The sequence below is a fragment of the Athene cunicularia genome (genome assembly GCF_003259725.1).
Source record: "Athene cunicularia isolate RWA chromosome 1 unlocalized genomic scaffold, athCun1 chr1_part2, whole genome shotgun sequence".
NCBI lineage: Eukaryota > Metazoa > Chordata > Aves > Strigiformes > Strigidae > Athene > Athene cunicularia.
In genome coordinates, this window is record NW_020799092.1 from 23,140,479 (window position 1) to 23,146,903 (window position 6,425).

Here is a 6,425-nt window from a genome sequence, read left to right on the forward strand (position 1 = left end):
TGATCAGCTTTAAATTTACAATAAAAATTTAGTTTGGATGAAAATATCTTCAACCTGAAAAAGGGAGTTGGATTAGAAATTGATTCTGGCCCTAACCAGCTTCTAGTTCTGTGCTTGGGCTTTGTGCCTCTAATTTCAGAAAAAAAAAAAAGCAAAAAAAGAAAAAAAAAAAAGCCAAGGTAGGAAGGAAACACAACAGAAAAGTCTCCTAATAATAAGACAGAGGGGAACGTGGTGCAAAGACCTGACTAGGATAGGATGTTTAATCACAGGATTCAGATCCATAGACTTGCAAGTGTGTTTGCATCAAAGAAACCTTGCAGAGCATGTGCCTGCAGTACGCCCAGCTGAATCGGCTGCCAACACTCTACCGAACACTAAGTTCATTCATTATTATTGCTGGGTTTTTAGGAGGCAAGATGAGCAAAATCAACATCAATCTCCCAACAGATGGGACTAGAGCAGGGCAGCTGCAGGCATACGGTGCACTACATAAGGCATGCAAGCGCACGTGGAATCCTCTGCCCCCAGAGCTCTGGCATTTCCGTTACACAGGCAGGAGGAAAATGCAATTATCTGAATTAACTGTCACTCCGCAAATCGCTTTACACTGTGCTGCTCAGTCAGAAAAATAGGCAGGACTCAGGGAACACTTGGTGCAGAGGTGCAGCTTGTCACGTGGCAGCGAGGGCAGCGGGGAAAGAGCGTATTACTGCCTACGTGAGATGAGGAAGGGCATTCCTGTGAGAGCCTCCTGCCTTTATTTTTTTTGTTGTTGTTGTTCTTGGGGTCTCATTTTATTTTTTTACCTTTGAGGCTGAAAAGCTGGTAAATAAGATTACAGCACAGGCATGCAGAAAATAAAATACAGCGGAAACGTGTGTAAAAAAAGATTACTAGGGCAAAACAGTGCCTCTCAGCACGTTAACTGCACTGTGGGGTATGTACAGCTGGGGCAGGCCTTGAGGCGTTTTCTGGGTACAGCAGATGTGAGTGGAAAATACTAATGCAGTGCTTTTGAGAGAGCTGCTCTCATCCCTGCTCTTATCCCTGCTCATTGAGTGCAGGCAAACTGAGGGTGGGAAAGAAGCATAAGGAGTTTGATTTATTTGGGGTTTTAAAAAATTTTTCTTTCTCCCCCAACCCCAACCCCCTTGAAATCATGTGGGATTTCCACAACTTTAAAAACTTCTCTCAGCTGTCATTTTGCCGTCTCTCATGCATGTACCCACATATACTTTCTAGCTCTGAGGGCACAAAGATAAGATATTAGGAGTCACCTTAGGATGAGAAATCCAAGAATGACCAAAACGTTTTGTTGATGATAAGAAGGGGATACTTTTGGGTGGGTTGTTTGTTGTCGATTTAAAATGCTTGGGGTTGCTGATATAGCCCCTGTCTATTCCTTAGTATGGTCTGAAGTGCCGTGAACTCTTATCTTCAAGAGCTCCACACGAGGAAGGGGTCACAGGAGAATAAAATTAGCTTGCGTTTAAAAAAAAAAAAAACACCACATCACGACAAACCCTCCACTTTTCTGCTTGCTGGCAGAATCTCTGCTGCCTCCCACATAGCCCCAGCTGGAGAGCCTTTACTTGCAGTGAAAGCTGCTCTGCCTGTGCCAGTCTCTTTCCCTTCTCTGCTCCTTCTTCCCTCCCTGACAGGTAGCAGCAGCAGCAGCTGCAGCAGCCCTCTTTTCTGATGCCAGAGGGGTGTTCCACTTATGTAATTTGTGGAAAACAAAGGAGGAAAACATTTATTTGGTGCTAGATGGGGTCAGGGTGATCATCCGAGCTGCAGAGATTAAGAGGTCCAGTTTTGCAGTGAGCATCCTGCTTCACATCAAGGTTGGAGTAAAGTCTTTTACTCAGGCCTTGAACCTGTTTCATCCATAAAGTCAAGGCAGAGGAGCTCTGTGCTCAAGTGCTTCTTAGTTTAAAAATGCCTTTCAGGCTATAGTGGAACCTGGTATTTTGAATGAAGCTAAGTTAAAGGGTTATGAGGATAATGGCCATGTGGGAGCTTTTTTGTAGGTGACTGGCAAAATCTGGTCTACTCTGGCAGTGGAAGGATCAGTGATGCTGCAGAGGGATCCTCTAGTGAGAATGACCCCTTATTCCACTGTCAACCAGGGGAAGGAGGGACTAAACATCTTATTGAATCATGCTGAGTCCTGGCTGAGTCAAGGGCCCGTAGTTTCTATCCATAGAGAGTAAAGCTTAAAGTAGATTTTGAGAAGAAAAAGGGGCAGAAGGCAGGAATTAATTTCCCTCTGGCAACCCAGGGGTCTGCCCTATTCCCCACCCATCAGTGAAACGCATACTAGTGTGGAAGTTAGAAACAGATGTGTGCTCCACTAGTTAATGAAGTGTGAGTGATTGCTTCCCTTCTTAGGAAGCACAGCAGAGCTCTTGCTTTTGTGCCACAGGCGAGTCTCTGGTCTGAATGGTGGCTCTGAAGCTCCAGTAAGGGCTGCTAGAGAAGAAGTGTCAAGGAGTGAGGAATGAACTGAGCAGCCTTTGGGAACTGAAGGGGTGGCAGCAGCTTCAGTGCTATTTATATGTAGCTAAGATCCATTTTATAAATGGATCACAGCTATCATTCCTTAGCGGCATAGAGGTTGCAGGCCTCTGGGAAGGATAACCAGTAACTGGAATTAATTTAAGCAAGATCACTCACTGAAAGAAGAAATGCAAAATGCCATTGTGACAAGAGCGTTCTCCTAAAGTGTAAAAAAGATGGAAAGCTGACCAAATTGCCAGGTGTCTTTTTTACTTTCCTGGGAACTCACCAAGTAGTTAGCAACCCTTTTTTTTTTCCACATATTTCTGTGATTGAGCTTTTTGTAGAGCTGGAGCTTATAATGACTTATTAACATGGAATGTCAGGTAACTGTGCAGTAGGAGGGTTATTGTAGCCATTTTGAAAGAGCTTTAAGGTTTTAGAAGTCAACCACAAAGGAGTAACAGAAAAAGACCCATGTAACTTAGGTGGGCAGGAGTGCATCGTGGCTACTGAGTTACAAATAGAAGTTCCCTCCAACTTTAAAATCATCTGCAAGAGTTTGGAGCTGAGATATCCACATAAACAGCTCATGGGAGAGTCACAAACAAGACTGAAGGGCAAAAAAACTTCTCACACAACCACCTGATTATGCTGTTTGCTAGAAATCATTACCCTGATATCCCGTGAGTTTCCTTCAACTATGTCTCTCATATTCCCTTTACAGCGCAGGGTGAAAGTCAAATTGTGTTGTAAGAGCAAACCTTTTCCTATTTGATTAGAGAATTGCCTCCGTTCAGTGGTGCATTATGAGAAAAGTATACTGGAGAAGAAAACTCTCCCATCAGAGCCCTCACAATGCCATTCTCCACCCTGTGTTGTGCATACCTGGGCCCCGCTGGCGCTGCCTGGCTATGGAGGTGGAGAATCCACCCAAGGGGAGCTTCTGGGTTGCTTCAGCTTTGCTTAGTTTTTCCATGCCCTTTGTGTTTCAGCAGTGTGACAAAAAAAGAGTGCAGTCTGCTCCCTGCGTGTATGTGTTACACACACAAAGAGAAAAGAATGAAGATCTTTAAATATTGAGGGACGTATTTTTCTCCTTAGGTTTTTCCAGCCTGCTTTGCCAGACGGGCATTCCCAGGCCAGCCTCCTTTGGAAATCATAAATAAAGCTTGTACTGAAAACCTTGAAAATACAAAAACCCATAAAGATAATGAGTGCAACAGTTCATAGCTGACCAAACTTTTCTTCACTTAAATTGGGGTTTTGTTAGGCAAGGTTTAGCATCCTGGAAGATAAAAATCTAATAGCAAAATAATTTTAACATTTATCCTTTTTTTTTTTTTTTTTTTTTTTTTTTTTTTAAGTCTAAGTCAGTTTAATGCACCAGGATGCAGTTCACAACGCATATAAAGAAGCAGCTTTTATCACTCCCTGTTGACCATCTAACAGGTTGTCTGTGTGGAGTACAAACAAGAGCTGATGGGAAAAAGAAGGGGACGGGCAACAGTTAATGCTAGTTTTTAAAACTAGCAGTTCAGGTTAGTGCAGCTAAGTAAATGTGACAGCTAAAACTCTGACTTCCCTGACTCTGTCTGTATGAATTGCTGGTAAAGCAAAACATCTTGCCTTCCACCGAGATGAACACTTTGTTGTAGTGGTGTATGTCCTGAAGAACTCCATGGTGAGCGTTGCCATTCTCTGGATTTGTACTGGCACAAATAAGAATAGAAATTCCTCCTCAGAGCTTTCTTTGTTCATGATAGAAGGAGATTCCAAGAATTAAATCTAGCTAATTATCTCCTGACCCACTCTCCAAAAAATGAAACTCAGGCCTAAAAGGTTATTTACACTTGTGGCTGTCTAGTTTAGAAGTTGATCATTTTTATTACAGTTCTCATAGCGTTCAGGGTAGGCACAAGGGAAAATCTTTTGAAAGCCATCCTCTTAAGAGCTATAGCCTAAGTAAAAGCAAAACCACATAAAAGAGTGTGGATGGGATATGGGATAATAATAGATTATTTTGCCAAGACTGAAGGCCAAGAAGTTGGGGTGGCTGTTAAGCAGGTGAATCAGATGAAAATGATGTGAGAATATTCTCTTGATTGTGCCTGGGACACAGAGACATGGCAGGTCTGTTCTGAAGAAAGTGCTTTGATTAAATTGAAGCTGTTTTCAGGTTACATAGTGCTTCGCTTTCTCTGCATAGAAGCAAGCACCAAAGATAGTGTAACCCATCTTAGCAAAATAAATGTACCAAATTCCTAAAGGGATAGAGGCTGCTAACAACATGATAAAGAAGGTATGAAAGGCTTGGAGAGAGAGAGCATATAGAAGGTTGTACAGTGAGGAAGAAAGTAATAGGGAATAACTAAAAAAAAAAAAAAAAAAAAAACTGCACCACATCATGGGTGTCTCCCATAGAGAGTAGTGAAGTAACCCAACCTGTGGATTTTAAAAATAGGCAAATGATGTTTAACACTGTAGTTGACAGATGATAAGGCCAATGCAATCTCTTCAGACAGCGTTATGGTCTCTCTGCTTTGTGCTGAAAATGTGTCTCTGCTAGTCACAGAATAACGCATGCAAGAGAACTGGAAAGTTGGAAAATTTGCACCAACTAGTATTCCAAAGCCAACCTCCTCAACACAACTTTTGGGAAAAAGAACAAACAAACCCAAACAAGCCGATGTTCAAGTCATTTAGGGCTGCGTGGTCATTAGGGAAGATGTTTCTTACAAAGGACTTGCCATGCACAAACGCAGAAGTGCTCATTCATTAGCCTGCATTTTTTTGAGTGAAACCATCTGTTACCTATTTCAAAATTACTAGCTTCTGTCAATGAACAAACACTCAGAAGCAGAGCTCCAGCATGCGCAGTGTTTGCCTCCTGAAAGGGCTTGCAGAGGTGTCGGGACATATTTAAATAAGCGCGCATCACTACCTAGTGCACACTGTCTTGTAATCCTACATCCGCAACAGTAGCCTCCTGGTTTTTAAAATAAAGAGGCCAAGAAGAGCTAACACAGCGTTGCAGTGCTGGGATTTATCACGACAGACTGTTAGGAGAGTAGTTACAGCTAATGAACTGATCTCAGTGAGTTAAAAGGCTGATGCTGACACAGCGTTATCTTTCTTTCATAGGGTGGATTGATTTCATCAGCCTTTTCCTTTCAGTAGAATGCCTAAATACAGATGACTCTGAACGGGATTCTGCAGATATCTCAGGTGAAGAAGCCACAGGACGTACAGGAAGTTTCCATATATCTGTTGTCTCAAGTTGCTATGTTATCGACAGCAGTTTTCGTGACATTTCCTGAAATAAACTGCAAAAAGCAGCTTCACTCAAGAGCCACATTACCCGTGTAATTACTTTTTAAAAGAGTCTAGAAGTAGTGTAAAGACTTCTCCTTTCCAGCATAAATTTCTGACCGTGAGGTTCTGATCATCACAGTGCCTGTGACTTAAAATGCAAACGGTTTCAGAAAGACTTTTGGCTTTCTCCTGGTCTCAAATTTAGAGCAGCAGTAAAAATACTTAATGAAAGAAATTGGAAATTTTGAAAGCATAAACGGAAACGTTTTATAAGCTAGCAATTTTCTTCATAACTGAAATGAGACACGGAGTGCCGTGAACAGAATATGTATGAAATTATGGTTACACTTAAATAATCTTACGTGTATTAAGTGTCCTAGAAAGCAGATAAGAAGGTGAAACAAAATTTTACAGGTATATTGAATGAAACATCTTGATTCACAGCAGAATTTTTCTAATTTTTCCCACTAGCTCCTTTTCTGCTCAAAATTGCATGAGACATCTCCCATTTGGCAGGAAATTAAAGACTGCAGTGATGATCGAGACAGAAACTGAGAGTAGATAAGGTCTGCATTTATTCTGCTGTGGAAGATGATCTGATGTGATGT